At 45.8% G+C, this 21,692-nt stretch overlaps 1 protein-coding gene and 1 long non-coding RNA gene across 5 annotated transcripts in view; one reads left to right on the forward strand and one right to left on the reverse strand.

Moving 5' to 3' along the window:
* LOC127595426 (neural cell adhesion molecule 2-like) overlaps window positions 1–21,692 on the reverse strand; it is a 188,390-nt gene that overhangs the window by 146,716 nt on the left and 19,982 nt on the right. The window lies entirely within an intron of this gene.
* Window positions 14,910–16,926, forward strand: LOC127595487 (uncharacterized). The gene is made up of 3 exons (XR_007961275.1): window positions 14,910–15,196; window positions 16,639–16,729; window positions 16,807–16,926. It is a non-coding gene; the product is annotated as an uncharacterized LOC127595487 (long non-coding RNA).

The following is a 21,692-nucleotide window of genomic DNA, read 5'->3' on the forward strand; positions in this document are numbered from 1 at the left end:
CTGCACTTTTGCAGCACGGGTGGGAGAAACTGGAAAATTTCCTCGAGTGCACACTTTCTTTTTTTTTTCTTCAGAGGGCTCCCAGCTGTGTGAAGTTGACTTGCTTCCAGTTGGCCTTCAAAGATGTTGTACTTTAACTTGAAATTGTATTTCTATTCGTGCGATGGAAAACGCTCGTAGAAAGGAAGATGGGAAGGAAAAGAGCACAAACTTCTCGAGTCCGACTTCAAGAACATGCTCGGTGACGAGTTCACTCTTAACCGTACCAGATGTAACCACATCTCAAGATTTGAAAAAGTTTGTACAAATCAACAACACTTCATGCAAGCGGACGGTTTAGTTTGTAACATGAATATGCTTTCCACTTTTTCAACGTGAAACACTTAACTGAGCTCTAAATATCTTCCCTGTTTTGACTGAGAACAAATGCGAGAGAGAGTGAAGGCGTACACATTAGCGTGACATGGATTCACCTGCAATCAATCACTTTGCGGGAAGTTTTGCTTCCCTTGAGGTCTGGCGTTTTATTCTCAGAGGTCTTTAACTTGGAGAGAACTCAGTCAAAACTCTGACAGAGAAGAATTAAAGATTGTGCCTCCAGATGCACTCGTGGCAAGTATCCTCCCCAGAAGTGGGTATTCACCTGGTGGAGAGGACAAAAATATCTGGGGGAGAACTCATTGCTCAGGCAGCATCGCGGCCCGGGACAGAAAGAGACTGGAGCGACTGGTCAGGAAGGCCAGTTCTGTCCTGGGTTGCTCCCTTGACACTCTGGAGGAGGTGGGCAACAGAAGGATGCTCACTAAGCTAAAAGCTATGATGACCAGTCCCTCCCACCCCCTCCAGCCCGCCCTGACAGCACTTGGTAGCTCCTTCAGCCAGAGACTGTTACACCCGCGCTGCAAGAAGGAGAGATACCGACGCTCGTTCCTACCGACTGCTGTCAGGCTGATGAATAAAAAATAACAATCATAATAATAATAATAATTTTTATCCATTTGTGTTCATATTGTATTTAATTGAAAGATGTTTGTTGTTTTTTTTTCTCTCTTTCTCCTTTCTTCTTTCTACATGCATTCTTGCTGCTGGAGGCTGTAAATTTCCCCATTGTGGGACGAATAAAGGGATATCTTATCTTATCTTATCTTAAGTTATGGATAAATGTCATCCATGTGCAACATCTCCTGCTGTCAATGCCCTTTACCTACTCTGAACAAAATGCACACAACTGCTGACTTTTTTTGATCCCATTTTAAGACCTTAAGTCATGATATAAAACAAAATATTTGAACGGAAATGAAAATCCCAAACAGCCGTTAGTTCTGCTTCAAAAATATCAATGTGGGAGATGACAAAGGAATCCAAAATATGACTGTCGAAAGCTGTTGCGGGTCACGCGTCGTGCAACTAGTCACCAGTGGAGATTTTACACAACCTAAAACTTACACTGCTTGAAAATGTTTTGAAACGTAGAGCAAAAATCTGGAACAATCTAAAGATGTCACACAAGCAATGTCAGAATATTCATATGGTCACACAATGCCGAAGGTGAGTCTGAAAAACACTGCAACAGTGCTTTTATCCACTCCAATGTTCCTTATCTGTTGGCCCATTGTATACTGTCAATACTGATAATGATGACTTTTTTCCCCCTTTGACCATTTGTCACCTTTATTAACTTGACCATTGCTGGTATTTACTGACATAGGACAAGATTCAATCATCTCAATTGCTAATTTATGGTCCAGGATTGTTTGTGCCATATGGATGCCATACTTTGGAGTGCGATCTTGTAAGAAGCAAAGAAGTTGATAAAGAATACTGATTTGAAAGCGGGGTGGAATTCAATCACATATTCTTCTTCTCGCCCCTTTCCAGGCCTTAGTTTTCAACATTGACACGGTATGTGAAACATTTCCTTTTTGGAAGGACAGTTGGCAAGGAAAACGCAAAGAAAGAAATTAAATATTTCACCTGGCTGGAGGATATGAAATGGGCTACAAATATTTCATTTTAGTCACCTCGACTGGCTAAAAGCCGTTTTCTGATATCCAGTGTAAAGACGTTTAAATTCAAGAAAAAATAAGTAACTACAAATTTGAGATCCTGCTTTTATTAAGAAACTGGGTAATGAAATGAACACCCACTATACAAGTTGCTTTCAGCTGCTTGCAAATAGAGTACAAGAGTTCAAAGGAAAACTCCCAATTTCAAGCACTTTGACACTCTTCATACAAAATTCAGCGACTTTTCAAGAATTTCAAGTACTTGACAGCCTGATACTAGCTTCTTGTTACATAACCAGAAGACTTATTTCTAGTTATTTCAAAAGCCCAATTCTCACAGTGACACACATCCACTGACAGATTAATGCGAGCGTGCCCTCACAAAGGCAACGAGGTGAAGATTGGCCTTCTTTTCTCACCGCGTTAGCAGCGCGAGAGCCGTTTGATCTGCCGCTGATGCTTTCTTCCTCCTGGCTAGCAGCCGCAGCTCGCCGCCAAGAAAGAGTTGCCGCGTCCTGATAACGCAGCTTGAAGACTCGGACGGGAATTCCAGCGGGGCACGCAACCGGGAAGCGCTGGTGCCGGCGAATCAAAACAGCACCGTGCAACTTTGAGAAAGTGCACCGCTCCAAGGGAAGCTGTGCTCATTGAAGGTCTCTGGCGTGTTCTCTGCGTACAAACCGGAATGTGCAATGAAAGTATTGTCGCTTGTCTGCTCCCGGAGCCTCTGGGGATTTGAGTACAGGGACTCCGTCATCGATTGATTCCACTGGATGATTCATCTTCATGAATACTAAACCATAGTAAAGCGACCCTGACAAGGGAGGAGGCACCCAATCATCATATCAGCAAAATGGGGTCAAAAGGTCATCCGGTACCATCTGCTTAGGGACTGCATGATTGTGCACATTTCAGAATGCACTTTATAACAAAGCATGAAGGGGTTATGGATTTTCGCCCAATGACAGTATTGGCTCAATCTCTTTCATGTATTTATTTAGTTTGGTGCTGGGCAGCGCGGTGGGGGAGTTGAAGGTGTACTACTCCACCTACTGCCCGAAGACAGCTGGGTTCGGCTCTAGCACCGCCCGCAACACTTGTGAGGATATAGCGGATCGAAAAATGGATGAATGGATAGATGAATAGTTTGATGGTGATGTTATGTAACGGGCTGAGAACTTAAATTCTGATATTAAAAAGCTGCCCAGCACTTGAAAAAAAAATCTATAAATAAAATAAATCGCTGTTTTGGGAATTTTCCAAACCAAAGAACCAAATAAAAAGTGTGAGAAAAGTCTTAAAGCCACACCCTGTAAAATAAAATAAAAAAAGCACGGCAAGCCATTGGAGAGGAAAGGTGAAAACTAACACAAGCGACAAGGTGCTTGAAAATAGAGTTGAAGGGTCAAGTAGTAGATTTGCCTGATGTGTATTCACTCATACATGATCAGATCTGTCTTGCCAACATACACCAGGGTTGATGAGCATTGCTGCTGGGAGCATCAAGCACAAACCGTAATTGAATCGCTGGCAAAGATCATCAACGACGGAGGCCACGGTGGAGTCGTGGCTTCGGATGGAAGTGTTCATGACACGGCGCAGGACGTACTCGCAAGTGGGCAGATGCTGGGGTTGTGTCATTCGCCCCTCCCTGGCGCTCATGACTGCCAATGGCTGACAGACACCTGTCCCATCGTGACCTTCGCCATCAGCAGAACGAGGGCGCCGCAGGGCCATGCTGTCAACTCTCATCACGCTAAGTGACAGTCAACCACCGGAACCTATTAGTGCGTGCGCAGCGCTCTCTGTGGAAGAAACCCGCCAAGTGGGAGGCCGCGTGCGGTCTGCACGTGTTGCTGCGCGGCTATCAAACATCAGGAGGGGGTGAAAAGTTCACTGGGAGTTCACGGAGAAGGTTTCTACTCCTCCTCGCTCACCTGTTGCGATACATCATGCGCGCTGCTGACAACGGGTTCTGACCGACTGCAAATAGGATCCGAAGTCTATGTATCGGAATCAGAACATGGCAGAGTGGCGTGTATCGCCGCGGGGGCATCAAGCTGCTTGTTGGCATTCCATTTAGAGGAGTTTTATTTCAAACATTGTCAGAGACATTGAGCAGCTGTCGATTTTATGTTTTGTTTCTTTACTTCACACACACAACGAGAGGACCATAAAGGCCACCTGTCAGTGACAAAAACATGTCTGTCTCCTGGTCGACTTCCTGCTAATGCTCACGATGGAGCCCTTTCACAGGCAATTAAATGTTTTATTCCCTGATCATGATCATAGACGAGTTTAGGCTGCAGGAACACCCAAACCTGAGTGCCCTTTGCACGCATGAAAATATAAGGAAATTCTAAATTGTCACCTTAAAACGTCATTATCAAACACTTCTTTAAAAGTTTTAATAATTAATATTGATTGAACAATGACATATTTGCTTTATGTTAGTCGCTTTCGTTTGTGGGTTAATTTTGTTTTGGTCCAATCAGATTTCTGGTTTGATTTGTTGCCATATGAGTGGTTGTAAAGACAATTTTTGATTTGACACCACCCCCCCGAGCCCCCCTTTAAAAATGTCAATAGTCGCATTAGATTTTTCCACGTGCCTCGACTGGAAGAAAAGCTTTTAACACCCTTGATCAATAGATAGGGCTATTTTAAGAATATTATTGACTGGGCCCAAAAACTGCCAATTAAAATGGTTTGTGTGCGCCTGTGTGTATGTGTATATACAGTATATATTTTACATCAGTGCTTTTCAACCCATGTGCCGTGGCGGGAAAATATCCAATTTGTATGCCTGTGCGGTCTTTCGCCCTGAAAGTAATCATGTAGTACTCTCCCATACCGCTAGGGAGCAGCGACAGCTAGCCAATTGCCTTGTTATTCGACGAGAGACAAGCGAATTTGTGAATGCAGAACCAATGGTGAAACAATAAATATGAAAGATGATAAAATACTGCAGTCTTCCTCAACTGGCGGACCGCGATCCACGACCGGACCGCCGACCTCCTCTGTCCGGACCCTCGGCAAATTGTATAAAATAAAAAATTATAAAGTGATTTTTACATTATACATTTTATATTTCCCCTCCGTGAGTCGTCACCTTACCGTGGTGGAGGGGTTTGTGTGTCCCAATGATCCTAGAAGCTAAGTTGTCTGGGGCTTTATGCCCCTGGCAGGGTCACCCATGGCAAACAGGTTCTAGGTGAGGGGCCAGACAAAGCACGGCTCAAAAGACCCCAATGACGACAAAAATAAATGGATCTAGGTTTCCCTTGCCCGGACGCGGGTCACCGGGGCCCCCCTCTGGAGCCAGGCCTGGAGGTGGGGCTCGTTGGCAGGCGCCTGGTGGCCGGGCTTACACCCATGGGGCCCGGCCGGGCACAGCCCGAAGAGGCAACGTGGGTCCCCCTTCCCATGGGCTCACCACCCATGAGAGGGGCCAAAGGGGTCGGGTGCAATGCGAGCTGGGCGGCAGCCAAAGGCGGGGACCCTGGCGGTCCGATCCTCGGCTGCAGAAGCTAGCTCTTGGGACATGGAATGTCACCTCTCTGGCAGGGAAGGAGCCCGAGCTGGTGTGTGAGGCAGAGAATTTCCGACTGGATATAGTCGGACTTGCCTCCACACACAGCCTGGGTTCTGGTACCAGTTCTCTCGAGAGGGGTTGGACTCTCTTCCACTCTGGAGTTGCTCACGGTGAGAGGCGCAGAGCAGGTGTGGGCATACTCATTGCCCCCCGGCTCAGTGCCTGTACATTGGGGTTCACACCGGTAGACGAGAGGGTTGCCTCCCTCCGCCTTCGGGTGGGTGGACGGGTCCTGACTGTTGTTTGTGCATATGCACCAAACAGCAGCTCAGCATACCCACCCTTTTTGGAGTCCTTGGAGGGTGTGCTGGAGAGTACTCCTGCTGGGGACTCCATTGTTCTGCTGGGGGACTTCAATGCTCACGTGGGCAATGACAGTGATACCTGGAGGGGCGTGATTGGGAGGAACGGCCCCCCCGATCAAAACCCGAGTGGTGTTTTGTTATTGGACTTCTGTGCTCGCCACGGATTGGCCATAACGAACACCTTGTTCAAACATAAGGGTGTCCATATGTGCACTTGGCACCAGGACACCCTAGGCCGCAGTTCGATGATCGACTTTGTAGTTGTATCATCGGATTTGCGGCCGCATGTTCTGGACACTCGGGTGAAGAGAGGGGCGGAGCTGTCAACTGATCACCACCTGGTGGTGAGTAGGCTCCGATGGTGGGGGAAGATGCCGGTTCGTCCTGGCAGACCCAAACGTATAGTGAGGGTTTGTTGGGAGCGTCTGGCGGAATCCCCTGTCAGAAGGAGTTTCAACTCCCACCTCCGACAGAGCTTTTCCCATGTTCCGGGGGAGACGGGGGACATTGAGTCCGAGTGGACCATGTTCCGTGCCTCTATTGTTGAGGCGGCCAATCTGAGTTGTGGCCGTAAGGTGGTTGGTGCCTGTCGTGGCGGCAATCCTCGTACTCGCTGGTGGACACCAGCAGTAAGGGATGCCGTCAAGCTGAAGAAGGAGTCCTATCGAGCCTTTATGGCCTGTGGGACCCCAGAGGCAGCTGACGGGTATCGACTGGCCAAGCGGACCGCGGCTTCGGTGGTCGCCGAGGCAAAAACCCGAGCGTGGGAAGAGTTCGGTGAGGCCATGGAAGCCGACTTCCGGACGGCTTCGAGGAAATTCTGGTCCACCATCCGACGTCTCAGGAGGGGGAAGCGGTGCACCACTAACACTGTGTACAGTGGGGATGGGGCGCTGCTGACTTCGACTCGGGACGTTGTGAACCGGTGGGCAGAGTACTTCGAAGACCTCCTCAACTCCACCAACACGCCTTCCTTTGAGGAAGCAGAGCCTGGGGACTCTGAGGTGGGCTCTCCTATCTCTGTGGTTGAAGTCACCGATGTGGTTAAAAAGCTCCTCGGTGGCAAGGCCCCAGGGGTGGATGAGATCCGCCCGGAGTTCCTCAAGGCTCTGGATGTTGTGGGGCTGTCCTGGTTGACACGCCTCTACAGCATCGCGTGGTCAACAGGGAGAGTGCCTCTGGATTGGCAGACCGGGGTGGTAGTCCCTCTTTTTAAAAAGGGGGACCGGAGGGTGTGTTCCAACTACAGAGGGATCACACTCCTCAGCCTCCCTGGTAAGGTCTATTCAGGGGTGCTGGAGAGGAGGGTCCGTCAGGAAGTCGAGCCTCAGATTGAGGAGGAGCAGTGTGGTTTTCGTCCCGGCCGTGGAACAGTGGACCAGCTCTACACCCTTAGCAGGGTCCTTGAGGGTATGTGGGAATTCGCCCAACCAGTCTACATGTGTTTTGTGGACTTGGAGAAGGCGTTTGACCGTGTCCCTCGGGGAGTTCTGTGGGGGGTGCTTCGTGGGTATGGCGTACCGAACCCCCTGATACGGGCTGTTCGGTCACTATACCACCGATGTCAGAGTTTGGTTCGCATTGCCGGCAGTAAGTCGGAACCGTTTCCAGTGGGGGTAGGACTCCGCCAAGGCTGCCCTTTGTCGCCGATTCTGTTCATAATCTTTATGGACAGAATTTCTAGGCGCAGCCGAAGCGTTGAGGGAGTCTGTTTTGGGGGCCTCAGTATTACATCCCTGCTTTTTGCAGATGATGTGGTGCTGTTGGCTCCTTCAAACGGGGCTCTACAACTCTCACTGGAGCGTTTCGCAGCCGAGTGTGAAGCGGTTGGGATGAAAATCAGCACCTCCAAATCTGAAACCATGGTCCTCAGTCGGAAAAGGGTGGATTGCCCCCTCCGGGTCGGGGAGGAGATATTACCCCAAGTGGAGGAGTTTAAGTATCTTGGGGTCTTGTTCACGAGTGAGGGCAGGAGGGAGCGAGAGATCGACAGGCGGATCGGTGCAGCGTCTGCTGTGATGCGGACGTTGTATCGGTCTGTCGTGGTAAAGAAGGAGCTGAGCCAAAGGGCGAAGCTCTCAATTTACCGGTCGATCTACGTCCCAACCCTCATCTATGGCCACGAGCTATGGGTCGTGACCGAAAGAACGAGATCCCGGATACAAGCGGCCGAAATGAGTTTTCTCCGCAGGGTGTCCGGGCTCTCCCTTAGAGATAAGGTGAGGAGCTCGGTCATCCGGGAGGGGCTCAGAGTCGAGCCGCTTCTCCTCCACATCGAGAGGAGCCAGATGAGGTGGCTTGGGCATCTGATTCGGATGCCTCCTGAGCGCCTCCCTGGTGAGGTGTTCCGGGCATGTCCCACCGGGAGGAGACCCCGAGGAAGACCCAGGACACGCTGGAGAGACTACGTCACCCAGCTGGCTTGGGAACGCCTCGGAATCCCCCGGGGAGAGCTGGAAGAAGTAGCTAGGGAGAGGGAAGTCTGGGCTTCCCTGCTAAAGCTGTTGCCCCCGCGACCCGGCCCCGGATAAGCGGTAGATGATGGATGGATGGACATTTTATATTTTTGGACTATAATCTGCGCATTACTGCGATCGCTTGTTAAAATTATCCGTTGTATTCTTTGCGTGCACTAACAGATGTAATGCAGAGGACCGCAGCAGCGTGACTTTGTGTGTATGTTTGACAACTGGAGACCCTGGCTGAGCAGGGCATGTCGGCGAGAACGATGCGCTGATTGGCTCCTCTGAACTTAAGGTGTGCCCATACATAAGCGTCAGCACGCGTCTATCCCAATACACACGCATTCAAAATGGATGATTGTCTCAAGAAACAGACTCATGTGCGACGCCACAGTGTGTTCACAGCTTCAGCCCAGGAGAGCCACACACAGACAATTGGACAAAACGAATCGCGGGAGGTTTCGATTGTGTGCAGTTCTGCTCCCGTCTACCCGGGGATCTTTGCAGCTGTTTAACAGCAGAACACCGCAACATGGTAAGTGAACATCCCAATGGCGTCGTCCTCAAATAATATTTGCATGCCTCAGACATTGCATTCACCTTTAGTGGAAGAACAGCACTGCACATTCCTGTGCTCCTTGTGTCAGGATTTAAAATGTTTTTATAACTCCTCTTCTGATATATTTTTCAGTGATTTCAGAGGGGATGTGAAAAGGGGAATTGTACAAATGAAAATAATATTTTTGTTTTCATGTTTAGTATTTATTTTGGTAAAATGAGTATTTTGTTTTGCTTTTGTTAAATTAAGGGAAAAAAGACAACTAATGTTGAACAAAGTTAAAGTAAAAATGTCTTATTTCCCTAAAAGCGATATTTCTTATTAAGCAGGCACAACTTAACAAAATAAAAGAGTTTCTGTGCCTCGACACAGTACCTCTTATTATTTGCTGTGTACTGGCAAAGTGAATAATTATTATTTTCATGCACCCCATAATTGGTTGGTTGTGAGGAGTGTTGATTTGCATAAGCTTGGCCATACTAAATGGGAATATAGCCCTGCTCTCCATGACCGCCGTGCATGGGACCGGACGTTGGGCTTATTAAAAAAAAAAAAAAAGTGGACCTACAGCATTTCTAGTCGAGGACCACTGAAATACTGTTTTCTTTATGTTCATTTGATTCCAATTCAAGCTGTTAGAACGTCATTCTTCAATGTTAAAAACGGCTATTGTAACAATATAACACGTTAATTGTTCAAATAAGCGGGGTGGGGGTCACATTTTCAGCGAGTGGTGTGCCGCGAGATTTTTTTCAATGAAAGAAGTGTGCCTTGGCTCAAAAATGTTTGAAAAACACTGTTTTACATTACATTCATTCATTTTCCGAAACGCTTTTTCCTCACTAGGGCCGCGAGGGATGCTGGAGCCTATGGCAGCTGTCTTTGGGCAGTAGGCGGACGACAACCTGAACCCGTTGCCAGCCAATCGCAGGGCACACAGAGACGAACAACCATTCGCACTCACGCCTAGGGACAATTCAGAGTGTTCAATCAGCCTGCCATGCATGTTTTTGGAATGTGGGAGGAAACCGGAGGACCCGAAGAAAACCCACGCAAGCACGGGGAGAACATGCAAACTCCACACAGGAAGGCCGGAGCTGGAAATGGACCTGGTACCTCTGCACTGTGAAGTCGACGTGCTAACCACTCGACTACTGGGCCGCCCTATATACATATATACGTGTGTGTGTGTGTGTGTGTGTGTGTGTATATATATATATATATATATATATATATATATACTATATAAAGAGAGAGAGAGAAATTCAGAACCTGGTATACAAACCCATTTTAGTCAATCAGAAGTCTGAAGAACTATTAGAGTTAGACACAAAACGCAATAAACCAGTCATGCCTCGCGTTAAAAAGAAAAGTCACGTGAGCTGTAACGGTATGTGCTTGGATGAAAGCCTAAAATGCATCTCAAATTATATGTACATGTATGTGTTTTAAAATGTGGACATGGCTTATGGCGGATAGTTTGTGAGGCTTGGCTTCCAGTCGGCTTCACCTTGACCTTGGCCAGCGCACGCTTCACACCCTCGCCAGCCATCCGACTTTTCAGACAAACGCCGGGTCTTCGGGGGTAATAACATCCCACATATCATATCATGAGGGCAACGGGGTCACGTGAAGCTTGTTGACTTGATTTATTAAGGCACGATGCTTTGTCTTGATGGATGGCAAATAGCGACCAGAACAACATTTCTCTCTGCTGGATAAAGATGCGTGTGATAAAGCTACAATTGTGTGTGTCGTCTCCCTACTGAATCACAAGTGTATATTCATGCCCGTGCACTGTTGATGTGCACATTTCACTGCCCCGCGCATCGTTGCATGACTAACAAGGATTTTCTGCTGCGCACATTCATTGAGGACCTGTCAGGGCTTCTGTTCCCTCGCCAAAGTCTCACCTTCAATCAAGTGTTGGTGTGACAAGATGCAGGAAAAGTGCGGAACTAGTGTGCAGTAAACAATTCTATTGATCGGATCCGGCTCCAGTTCAGTCAGCCAAATGCTTCCATTTGTGTCACAATGACTTACGATTAAACCCGTAGTTACCTCAAGCATCTACTTTTTCATACTGCTCCAACATCTGCTCAAATGACAAACAGCAGTAGATTGTAAAGAGGCTAAAAATACATCCTGTAAACAATTCATCCTCAAAGTACCTGCTTTGTTTTCTTACCGTTTGTGCTTAACTATTATTTTTTTCTGAAATTATTTTAGAGCACCAACTGTTATAAAGATTGCTCTTTAATGTAATCTTTGCTCCATCACCTTTCATTTAATTCCCCCTCCCCATTTCTGTTCATGCTTGCAAGGTCACATTTGCATTGATGAACTATACTTGTGTTCATGTTAATGAGGATTGCTATAGATAATATGCAACTAACATTCATAATAATAATCAGTTCATCTGTCCATTGTTTTGATGATGACATGGATAAAAAAAATTTAATTTCCAATTTTAATTTTCAAATTGACTGTGTAGAACATAGGTGTCAAACTCAAGTCCTGGAGGGCCGCTGCCCTGCATGTTTTCCAAGTCTCCCTGTTGCAACACACCCGATTCAAATGATCAGATCATCAGCAAGCTCTGATATTGAACCTGTTCCTTTGAATCAGGTGTGTTGCAACAGGGAGACTTGGAAAACTTGCGGGACAGCGGCCCTCCAGAACCTGAGTTTGACACCTATGGTGTAGAAAATGAATTGATTCTGATTCAGTTGCTAGTTTAGTCTGTAAAATATCAGGAAATGTGCAAAAATATCGATCGTTGTTTTCCAAAGTAAAACCAAGTGTCTTATTTTGATTCAACACAAAGATGATCATTTGCTTTCACAGAACACTACAGAAAAGGTTGATTATTAACAGTTAAGAAGCTGGAATTCTGAAGATTAGGATTTGTTTTAAACGATGTCCAAACGATTACACTATTATCAAGAATACTTCTTGATTAATTTCATTCATTCATCTTCCGAAACGCTTGATCCTCACTAGGGTCGCGGGGGGTGCTATCCCAGTTGTCTCCGGGCAGTAGGCGGGCGGGGAACACCCTGAATCGGTTGCCAGCCAATCGCAGGGCACACAGAGATAAACAACCATCCACGCTCACACTCACACCTAGGGACAATTTAGAGTGTTCAATCAGCCTGCCACGCATGTTTTTGGAATGTGGGAAGAAACCGGAGCACCCGGAGAAAACCCACACAGGCCCGGGGAGAACATGCAAACTCCACACAGGGAGGCCGCAGCTGGAATCGAACCCGGTACCTCTGCACTGTGACGCCGACGTGCTAACCACTGCACTACCGGGCCGGCCCCTTGATTAATTTGATTATCTATTAGTTGTCGATTAATCGTTACACCTCTGATAATACATAGTGTACAAGAGTATTAACGCAACACTTTTTTGTCTGCTGTGAGACTTTTTTTTTTCTTTTTCTCTGTGCAGATTAAACATATCTTGATCAAATATCACTCACGAATCTGTCAAAATCTATCCTCGAAAGGCCTTCTCTAAACAACTGATTCAGCACAGCTCACATTTCCAACATTTCCATTTTTTTCAAACACGGATCTTCTCCCTATTTATGCAAACAGAAAAATCAGCGTGATGGAGCATGCGAACGGTGCATAAAAGTCCACCTCTTGATTTAAAGCAACAGCAGTCAGGAAACTTGCAGGGAATCCTTTTTAAATTTTAAATCCTATGTCTTAACCGCTCGGTGACTCTGTGAAAAACGAGTGCAACACAGCCCAGTGAAAAACAAAACAAAACCAAACTTGCAGTTTAGCATGCAAACTAATCACATTGATCCAGCGTGGCGTTTGTTTTGTGGCACCAACTTGTGTGAAGCATTCCCGTGTTCGTATAGACAGCTTTTTGTTTACTTTGAAGAATAAAGAAAATCAAGAAGAAATATTTTCCGATAGGACATCAGGAGCTTATCGTTGTAAAGGAAAAGCGATTAAGGTGCCGCTCTAGTGAGAGTCGTGCCCGTGCGCATTTCAAATTATATTGAACGACATAAGTGCACAAAATTGCTCGGGGATGGAATTGATTTGAGGGTGGCAAATAACAGTTCGGACATGAACTTTATATGAATGCGTCTTGTGGCCAATACGTTCCGTCTCGCCGCAGCTTGGAGCAACAATTTCGCTTTGAGGTACAGACATGCACCTTCTCGCGGATTCTCTTGCATAGCATCAACTCATCAAACATACAGCTGAATAAAAATGCTAATCTCTTCCTTGTTTGATCACGATTAATCATCTTGTCAGATTTGGATGATTACAGAGGAGCGGGGGTAGGCAAAGTGAGTAAAATCTAACCGGGCTGAGCCGATTAACCAGCTTTGACGCTTTCCTTGAAATCCATCTCAGAATGTTTTAATGGTGACAAGGAGCTCTCGTAGCATTTTGTAAAAATAAGCACGGATTAAAATAACTGTTTGCTGCTGAAAAAAAGAAAGAAAAGGAAGTTGCTTGAAAGAAAATCAAAGTTGAGGCAAATGATGCCGCTTGTGTTGAAGATGTTTGAACAGCAGCTGGCGGCTAATCTATCATATTCGCACTCCACGGTGGCTTCCTTTTCATCTTTCCAGGAGCATAATTGACAGCATGATTACACACGTTCAATGGAAAAGGATTGTTTGGGTTTTTGGAGGAGCTATTTCAGCACAGAAAGAAAAGCAACTCGTTTGAAGCAGTGAACTGCTCAACTCAACTCGATTTATTGAACACTTTGAAAACAACCACAGCTGCAAAGTGCTGTACAGAATGTAACAATTAGCTCATAAATAAAGATAACATCAAAACAACAAACACAATAAGACACGAAAACAATGCTGAGTCTTTAACTGAGTCGAAAGCAAAAGAATAAAAATGTGTTTTAAAATGAGGTACTCACATTCCGACCAGACTCTTGTTCCACCGCTCACTAATTTTTCACTCAAAGTGGGTGTTGCCTGAAGGATCCTTGAATGAATGTGTATCCTTTTAGACCGCTTGGGGACACTAAAAAGCCTCAGTGACTGTGTCCTCCTTTAACTAGCAACACGGATACACGGATACAGTATGTCACTTTCCAGACATTACACACAATACATTTCACAATATTTATCCATGTTTTGGCTTCACGTCCACAAAAAAAAAAGTCATTTTTGTCACAGGCCACTGACTGAAGGCAATTCATCAAGATCAAATTTGGAGGTCAAACAGCGAATTGCGCTAACCACGCCCGGCGGCCACCTGGTGGAACAAATTCGGGCCAGCGGAGGCTTTGAGCTGATATATATTTCTGTGGCTCAAAGATTAAGGGATGTGTCGTGATAAGAAAGATTTGTGCTATTTGATTGGCAGTTGACACATGAGTGGACTGCATACAGCAGACGCACCTACAGTGGGGAAACAACGGCTTGAAGATTTTGAAGCCTCATTTAACATGCTTGGTGATTCTTCAAATTTGGAAGGGTTGTTAGCAACACTCTTCTCGTGGGTGTGTCAAATTCACAAGGCATTTTGATTTCTACTTTACAAAGACTTTAAGCCAGCTCCGAGGAGCAGTGGGCATCAGTGTCCCACCTCAAAGAAGATCCAAATTTAGTAGCAGTATTTTATTGAAGGGAGAATTGGAATCAAGCAAACTCACATGGTTTGGTTGTGGTGGAAAATGGAGTACCCGGAGAATGAGGTCAAATCCAAAGGAGGCTATAGTGCCATGCTTTCATCCGCGTGCGTCCAAATGACACAAACGGCTAAAAGGAAAGCTCACCCTGGAACCTCCACCACCACTCGCCGCCATTACTGAGCTTGGATGTGTGTAAGCAGCTCAGTTTCACAGACCCTCCGGCGCACTTTGTGGCTGGCCTGTTGTAAAGAGCCAGGCAACCGAGCCCGTGATACGTTGGTGGACCAGGGGTGGGGGAAAATTGCAGAAAAACGGGTCAACAAAGAGACGGTGAGACATGAGGGAAGCCAAAAGTAGGAAGATAAATGCAGCACGGTCTTCCCCTTGGAGAACAGCCATCCCACCCTTTTGTAACCAAATATATCAAGCGCAAAACAACACAAAAATAGATGGTTCTAAAATGAATATAGAACTCTGGAATCCAACGTCAACAAAATCCAAAAAGGAGGTGTGCTACTGTGTTTTCAAGTTGGACAGTTTGTGACTGTTGCTGATTAACATCTGCTGTCTGGCAGGGAAAACCAAAAGAGTGCAGACTGCGGATCTGCTCCTTTCATCTCTCCTCCCTCGTTTGGTAAGTGGAGCACTGTGTCGAAACGCGGACAGCCGATCTCTCTTTAAAACGTTGAAAGCTTAGCCTAATTAGATTTGATAAGGGAGTCAACACAAAATCCATTTCCCCTCAGTATCTCCAATTCAAGCCCAATGCGACCAGAGACAACACTGTTCTGCATCTTAAAGGACAATGTTTCTTTGTCGCATTTGGCACGTTACATCGCATCACATTTTCCTTCCACAAAGAAGAAAAGAATCCATTCTCAATTGAGACGACGAGAAGATACAGGATGACTGACTATTCACTATTCAGTACATCCAAGTGGCTGTACAAGTACACACCTGCTGCCTGGAAATAAAATAGCTAAATATCAAGTGGAGACGAAAGGAAAGGGCAAAACACAGCTGAGACGCACAACACAATCAAATGAGTCGGAGCATTTCACAACTTCTTACAAGGCGTCAAAAGTTGTGCTCATCTTTCTGTTCTGCGCAACTCCCAAATGGTGTCGCACACACAGGTTGGGTTAACTGGCAAATAAAAGGCATTTGTCGCTTAGAGCAGCCAGAAACAATTACTAATCTTGTACTTTTGGGCACCTAGCAAGATGGAGAAGAAATCACATTGATTTCTGTGATCCAAAACATAGAGAGGTGGGAATTATAAATTTACACGGCAAAGAGAAGACATTGAGAATGCTACCAATATGAATTGAGAACTCTCGACCCCAAATGAGACGTGATATTTGCGGGCAGCGGAAAGGAAGAACGGCGGAAAAGAAAAGAAGAACAATGGGCAGAGGTGATGCCAAAACCAGACACTTGAAAAGTACAGACTGCAGTCAGGCAGTAAGAAAAGAAGCCCCATCAAGGCAGAGACTTGAGTCAAGACCACCATTCCCTCCCCTCTCGCATCATCGGGCAACATGACCGCATCTGCACCCAAGCATTAAACCGGTGGTTCTTAACCTTCTTAGAGGTACCGAACCCAACCAGTTAATATGCACATTCACCAAACCCTTCATTAGTGAAAAAAATATATATATATGTACTGTATATTATAAATATATACACACAAATTCAATATATTTTTTAAAAATGTGTTTATTAAAAACCGAAAAAGTAAATAAAATTTCAAGAGGTAAGTGTACTTTTTTTTTTTTTAATTGTACGACGTGCTAGCACGACAGTCACACGACTACTAAGCGGATTAAATTTCCCACAGCACTGATTGGACAAGCAACGTCATGTGATCATCTGCAGCCAGTGATGGCCAAGCGGGCTTGTCATAACTAATTAACATTATGAGTCGCGAGTGTTTTTCCCTCCATGGCAGAGGCCACCGAACCCAGATTAAGAACCACTGATCTAAACTGCTTTGTTGCTCCGTGAGCAAAAAAGCAGCAAAGGTTGAACGTCTTTGTTGAAGTCACTCATCAATACTGGGGCCCTTTGAATCAGGGCTGGCTAGCAGAGGGAGAAGGAGTGTCGGCCATGATTAGGACGATGGGGTGTGGTGCAGCGGTGATGACAAACATCGCAGGCCGAACGGGTGGATTGAAGACACAGAGAGCTCAAATCAGATCGTGTTTGATTTTGGCTGATGGGACAATTGTTATTGTGTCGCAGACGGCACAGAAGGAGGCACAGGTGGATGGAGGAGTAACAAAGGATGGGGCTCACATTGCACTCAACCCCACTGTTGATTTCCCCGGAGATGGTTGGAAAGGGAAGTGAGGACATTCAAAGCATGAGCTCCAGAATGAACGTCTTACGTGTCTTCTTAGGTCTTAATTGCAGGTGCGCAAAGAAAATCGATAACCGTCAGCCACCTTCTTCCACGTGTCCTTTAACCACAACGTTCATCCCTCATTTTAGGCATTTCATATAACCGGGAAGGACAAAGCCACACACACGGGATGAAGGATTTTGAAAATCTCTCCGTGTATGAAACAAAACCTACCGACGGAAATGAAGTCGTTTTATTTTTTTCCTAAATTGCAGCTTTTAGATTTGAAAACTGCATTCTACTGCAGTGCGTCGTCAATTTGAATTCCATGAGTTGTTCAGCCCCAGAGACACCTAATCGTAAAAAAAAAAAAACGATATACAAAAGGAATTACAAAAAGGGCGGCCCGGTAGTCCAGTGGTTAGCATGTCGGCTTCACAGTGCAGAGGTACCGGGTTCGATTCCAGCTCCGGCCTCCCTGTGTGGAGTTTGCATGTTCTCCCCGGGCCTGCGTGGGTTTTCTCCGGGTGCTCCGGTTTCCTCCCACATTCCAAAAACATGCATGCAAGGCTGATTGAACACTCTAAATTGTCCCTGGGTGTGAGTGTGAGCGTGGATGGTTGTTCGTCTCTGTGTGCCCTGTGATTGGCTGGCAACCGATTCGGGGTGTCCCCCGCCTACTGCCCGAAGACGGCTGGGATTGGCTCCAGCACCCCCCGCGACCCTAGTGAGGATCAAGCGGCTCGGAAGATGAATGAATGAATGAATTACAAAAAAATAAGAATAATAAATCGGATTCTCAAGGATCGGGACCGACCTTTGCTATGAATTATGGAAACAAAAAAATTGTAAATGACATCCCTTCCTAAAAAATGTTCATAACTGGCTATATGAATAGTTCAAAGCATAAACATACTGTAAGCCAAATTCCGATCCTGAAATCCTTAAATAGCACTCCAAGCTCAATTCACAGCATTTACTTAAAACTTACAAATGCTTGAGGTCAATACTACTGAGTAGATCAAAAGCATGCGCATGTGATCAAAACTCTCCAGAAATTTTGTTAACAACCCAGACTAAACTTAGATCCTCCCTGACATACTGACATATCTACAAAGACCTTACAACAGTCATGATGTATCAGCAGAGGTTCCACAGGGAAAAAACAAAAAACAGTTGATTCAGTTGGCTTACAGATAACAACCATGGCATCCACAGTATGACAAAAATGACAATAGGATCACCGTATTCAAGAGTCATTTTTGTCTTTTTTTTGTGGATTCTAGCACACATGAACACATAATTTTTACTGTGGTTCTTAGGCTTGCATGTCTTCAAAAAATAAAACTAGCTGCAATGCTTTCTGTCTGAGTTCAGATACAGTTTTTCAGCGTTAGCTTGATGATAGTGATAATTGTGATACTTTTGGTCAAAATGCTCAGACTGTTCCATCGTCAGTTTGCTTTTGTCGAAAGTTCATAAGAAAAACAAAGAAGCAGAGATTAAAGTAATACCTCTTGTACTTTCCTTCTTCCGTCCATCCATTTCCCAATCCGCTTATCCTCACAAGGGTCGCGGGGGGTGCTGGAGCCTATCCCAGCTGTCTTCGGGCAGTAGGCGGGGGACACCCTGAACCGGTTGCCAGCCAATCGCAGGGTACACAGAAACGAACAACCATCCAAGCTCACACTCACATCCAGGGACAACTCAGCCTGCCATGCATATTTTGGGAATTTGGTGGAGAAACCGGAGTACCCAGTTTCCCGGAGAAAACCCACGCAGGCCTGGGAAGAACATGCAAACTCCACACAGGGAGTTGGAATTGAAAACCGGTACCTCTGCATTGTGAGGTCGACATGCTAACCACTCACCACCCAGCCGTCCACTTTCCTTCTTGGCAGGTTTAAAATGTAACTTGATGTGAAGAAGGACAAAAGCATGACAACACCATTCAAAGGGTTCTAACTTAAGCCCCATGAAGCCTCGCACATTTGTCACAATCTGTTCCAATCAACACATTGCAGTTTTGAAATCCCCACGATGTTTGTCGGCCTTCATACGGACTGCGTGTCCCTGCAATCCCGCAATCTGATTGGTCATCGGCCAGCGGTGGTGGAGAGGGCAACTGTAGGTTGTGCGTCACGTTCGCCACTTTGCAGTCCTGCTAGCGTTTCCAGATGGTAGTGATTTATGAACCATTGAGAACAGCGGGACTAATGAACGCTACTCGACGTATTTGCCCATCACTCTGTCTCGGAGGAGGGTGCTTGGACATCAATCATAACTAGTAATGGAAGGTGAAAGGACCAACTTCAACTGAGACAAAAGTACTCATGCGAAAAGACAATATTATTTGAATTAAAACATCAAAATGGGACATCTCTAAGCTCATCATATGATTACTATTTAATATATATATATATTGATTATTTTATTTTTTTTTGCTCAGTCCTGCAGTGATGACAATATCCTTAGAAATTATTTTTGTCATAAAATATTCTCTCTACTAATATGGTTACATTTACGGATGATGACAATTTCCTTTTTTGAGCAAATCTGTGCAATCCAAGCACATGGTTATGATACTCCAGCAGACACTCCAGGGGGTGCATGGGCTAAAAGGAAAACCTTGCATGCAAAAGCACAAACTATATTACTATATTACACTATTTTGCTGGGTACTCTGGCTCTGCCCCACCATGTCTTGAGGCTCCACATATACTGCTCTGTTACTGTATGATATATACTTTTTAATTCAACCACAAACAACATAGCGAAAATTTCAAGGAAGAAGTGAATTTCTCTAGTGACCACTGCGGTGGTCAAGAATGTTCTGGACAGAAGTGCACTCTACATACACAGACTCGGAGAATGTGTCCCAAAAAAACCCCCAAAAACCTTATTTACAGAAAGAGTGGTGCGAAGTCGAGACAGTCCAAATAATGACGCTGGTAAACACACCAGGATAATACGAGAGAAACAAAAGCAGCTCGCAAAAGGCAAGGAAAATACAAACGAAAATAGCTTGTCTCAAAAGGACAAGAGAACCAAATCACAAACAAATACAAACTGAGAATAACTTACCAAAACCCAAAAGACTACTTACTAGAAAATGGAGAGCAATAAACGAGGAACGAGAAAAACGGAGCAAGATCAGGAACGTCGACAAACTTGCACATGATATCGTCATCAGGCGCCGACAGCTATGGCAGCCTCGGTCACACGCTCACTAGTATTATCCCTGTTTTTGTCATTTTCGTTTGTTTTTGGCGACCCCGAGCGGCTTACTTACACGAGGGAAAAGTTGCTGCGCATTGGGGAATCTACGCTCGGCCTTTTTTCACCAGCACACGAAAATCCACAAGGTTTTTCGGAGCTAATCGCGAGCGGAGCGGCTGCGCTGTACGGAGCATGGAAACGCCGCCGGAGGAGGGGGAAGCGAGCCGGCGTGCTCGTCAAGCTCCGGCAGCGTGGATTTCGAACCCCGCTCCCATCGATCCATCTTGCTAATCTACGATCTCTGCCAAACAAGATGGATGAACTTCTTCTCCTCACAAAGACCAACAAAACATTTGCACGTTCTGCTGCGCTCTGCTTCACTGAAACCTGGCTCAGTGACCGCCATCCAGATCCCGCGCTACATCTACCCGGCTTCCGCCTTCTCCGAGCCGACCGCGACACGGAGCTATCAGGGAAATCGAAAGGTGGTGGGATTTGCTTCTATATCAACGAAGAATGGTGCACTGATGTCACGAAGCTCGACGCACACTGCAGCCCGGACCTGGAGTCGCTATCTTTAAACTGCAAGCCATTCTACTCGCCACGTGAGTTCACCTCCTTTTTACTAGTCGGCGTTTACATTGCGCCACAAGCTAACGCTAACATGGCGATACAAACGCTAGCCGAACAAGTAAACAAACTCGAACTAAAATACCCAGAGTCACCCCTGATCATTTTGGGCGATTTTAATAGAGCACATCTTAACCGTGAACTTCCCAGATATAAGCAGCACATCGACTGTTTCACCAGAGAAGGCAACATTCTAGACCACTGCTATACAACAATCAAAAATGCATACCGATCGGTCGCCCGTGCAGCATTGGGTCTTTCTGACCACAATTTAATCCACTTAATACCTACATACAGACAGAAACTCAAATGTGTTAAACCGGTTGTTAAGACTGAAAAAATGGACAGATGAGGCAAAGCTAGCTCTACAAGAATGCTTAGACTGCACTGATTGGGGCATCTTTGAAACTTCAACGGGCACACTGGATGAATACACAGACACTGTAACATCATACATCAGTTTCTGTGAGGACATGAGTGTACCAACGAGGTCCTTCCCGCTCCTTCAACAATAACAAGCCATGGTTTACTCCCAAACTCAGGCAACTCAGGAAAGAGAAAGAGGCCGCATTTAGAAGTGGAGATCGGGCACTGTACAAACATGCCCGAAACCAATTGACAAAGGAAATTAACATCGCAAAGAGAAGCTATGCAGAGAGGCTGAAAAACCAGTTCTCTGCTAACGACTCTGCATCTGTATGGAATGGCCTGAAAGCAATCACTAACTATAGAATGCCATCCCCCCAAACAGTGAACAATAAGGGTCTTGCTAATGAACTAAACATGTTTTTCTGCCGATTTGAAAAGGACACCCCCATTTTCCACCTCTACCAGAAACCACTCTACCTACCCCCCCACCCTCTTTTTCTCCACTACAGATCCACGAACAGGGCGTGAGACGGCTCTTCAAGCAGCAAAAGATCAAGAAAGCTCCGGG

Source organism: Hippocampus zosterae, chromosome 2, assembly GCF_025434085.1.
Source record: "Hippocampus zosterae strain Florida chromosome 2, ASM2543408v3, whole genome shotgun sequence".
In the NCBI taxonomy this organism is placed as follows: Eukaryota; Metazoa; Chordata; class Actinopteri; order Syngnathiformes; family Syngnathidae; genus Hippocampus; species Hippocampus zosterae.